Source organism: Lampetra fluviatilis, chromosome 51 (genome assembly GCF_964198595.1).
Source record: "Lampetra fluviatilis chromosome 51, kcLamFluv1.1, whole genome shotgun sequence".
NCBI classification, from domain to species: domain Eukaryota; kingdom Metazoa; phylum Chordata; class Hyperoartia; order Petromyzontiformes; family Petromyzontidae; genus Lampetra; species Lampetra fluviatilis.
Window position 1 is genome coordinate 7,534,011 of NC_136325.1, and position 2,773 is coordinate 7,536,783.

Here is a 2,773-nt window from a genome sequence, read left to right on the forward strand (position 1 = left end):
TGGGGGGGGAAAGGAGTTGATGGGGTGGGGGGAGGTGATGCGGGGGGGAGGGAGGTGATGGGGGGGGAAATGATGGGGGAGGGAGGTGATGGGGGAGAGATGGAGGGAGAATGGAGGGAGGGAGGGAGGTGATGGTGGGGGGAGGTGATGGGGGGGAGGGGAGCTGACGCCAGTGATAGTGGATGGAGGTGATGGGGGGAGGGAGAGAAGATGGGTTGGAGGTGAGTGATGGGAGAGGCGTGGAGGGCAAGCCTTGGAAGGAGGTGAGAGGGGGGGGGTGAGAGGGGGAGAAGGGAGGGAGGGAGAGTGGAGGGTTCAACTTCAACGGGGATATTCTGCATAGCGCCATGACGACTCTGCGAGGCATCTGTGGTGGAGGAGAGTTCCAATTGCCGGCGCGACCCGGGTGAGGTGAGAGAGATGGAGGTGAGAGAGACGGGGGGAGAGGGCGGAGGAGGGAGGTGATGCGGTGGGGTAGCGGGGGGAGGTAGAGGGGGGAGGGTGGGGTGGGGGAAGTAATTGCACCCTGGGGATGACCTTAACGATGCCAAACCGTCGACCAATCAGAGGCGCTCTCTCCCGGGGACTCTGGGGTACGTGCTTAATTGCATTGAACTAAGATCAGAATTACCCCCCCCCACCGCTGAATTTTCTCCCACCTTCTCAAAAGCGCAAATTATTAATAAACAAATTAATCGATAACTTACACACGTCTCTCGCGCGTGCGTAAGCATAACAACACTGAACACAAGAAGCAGTTCATATTCTAAGGACACAAGAAGCAGTTCATATTCTAAGGTTTTCGGTAAAGTCACGTAGGTAACATTTTTTTAATTAAAATGAATAAAAGTAAAATAAAATTAACATCACGGCGTTTCGGAGGCAACACAAGCTTCCGTCTTCAGGTGGAACCGTCACAGCACGATTGCTGTATCAAGTAAACCAGTATATATACAAGGTCGGGTCTCTTGGAATTTCTCTTTACTTGATACAGCAATCGTGCTGTGACGGTTCCACCTGAAGACGGAAGCTTGTGTTGCCTCCGAAACGTCGTGACTTTTATTTTATTTCATATTTTACTTTTATAAATTTAAATTTTAAATTTTTTACCTACGTGACTTTACCGAAAAAACCTCAGAATATGAATCCTTGCAGTCACGAAAGCTTCAAATCTAGAAACAAGAAGCAGTTCTCAAGATTAATTATTTTTTACTTGGAATAGTGGTGTAGTGTGCAGTGCATAGTAGTGTGTAGTGTAGCATGTATGTTTAACTTCTTTCGCACCGTACATAACCAACCGTGCCAATGCGAGCTCAGAGACACAGAGAGAGAGAGGGTAACACGTGGATAAGAGAACAACAGCAAGAACCACCGGCGCTTGTGCCAGGCTAGGTGCACGTTGAGGCCATCATGTGAAGTGTTGAAGGCCCGCTGGCAGGAGGCCACGGAACACAATCCAGGTGCAATTTGTTGACTGACTGAGATGAGTGCCCGATGCACCACCTGTGCCCCCTGCTGTGCTAACTTTCTGTGTTTTAGCCACCCGGCGCTCCGCTCGATGTTGTGAGCGTCGCTCCTCTGCCCTCCGTTCTTGCTGGAGGGCGACTGCCTCCAATTGCCGATCTTGACACTGCTGGTACCGGTCTCTGGCAAGTCCACTCAGCTCCACATCCTCCTGTACCACCCACCCACTCACCCACCCACTCAACCACTCACCCATTCACCCACCCATTCACCCACCCGCTCACCCATCCACCCACTCACTCATCCACCCACTCACTTACTCACCCACCCACCCACTCGCCCACTCACTCACCCACTCACCCACCCACAACTCAAACCACCCACCCACCCCACTCACTCAAACCACCTACCCACCTACCCACTCACTCACCCACCACCCACCCACTCACTCACTCACCCACCCACCCACCCACTCACACCCACCCACTCAACCACTCACCATTCACCCACCCGCTCACCCATCCACCCACTCACTCACTCATCCACCCACTCACTTACTCACCCCACCCACCCACTCGCCCACTCACTCACCCACTCACCCACCCACAACTCAAACCACCCACCCACCCACCCACTCACTCAAACCACCCATCCACCTACCCACTCACTCACCCACCCACCCACCCACTCACTCACTCACTCACCCACCCACTCACTCACTCACCCACCCACCCACCCACTCACCCACCCACTCACCCCACTCACTCACTCACCCACCCACGTACTCACCCACCCACTCACCCACTCACTCACCCAACCACCCATTATCTCGTCTCTCGCCCTGATCGCGCCCGTTCATCCCCTTCTATCAGGCCGAACAGAAGCTGCTTAAGGCACGCGGTGGTTGGACACGTGGGCTACATGACCACGTGGGCTACATGACCACGTGGGCTACATGACCACGTGGGCTACATGACCACGTGGGCTACATGACCACGTGGGCTACATGACCACGTGGGCTACATGACCACGTGGGCTACATGACCACGTGGGCTACATGACCACGTGGGCTACATGACCACGAGGATTCGAGACCTCACACAGGTTCGGAGACATCATCATCACATTGATCTTCATCCAGCAGTGGATAGACCACGGTGGTGGTGGTGGTGATTACACCGACAGGCAGAGAGAGGAACACGTGGGTTAGAGGGCACATGCCGGTCAAAATGCGAGTTTAGAATGTTGGTGTTGTGTGTAAACACGAGCACTGGGGAGACAAAGGCGGCCGGGCGTGGTGTTGGCCACC

General features: G+C 54.5%; 1 long non-coding RNA gene across 1 annotated transcript; it reads left to right on the forward strand.

Annotated features, from left to right (window-relative positions):
• Window positions 1-298: 298 nt before the first annotated feature.
• On the forward strand, window positions 299-2,363 carry LOC144948797 (uncharacterized). Its single transcript, XR_013640195.1, has 3 exons — window positions 299-426; window positions 1,540-1,649; window positions 2,337-2,363. It is a non-coding gene; the product is annotated as an uncharacterized LOC144948797 (long non-coding RNA).
• Window positions 2,364-2,773: the final 410 nt, after the last annotated feature.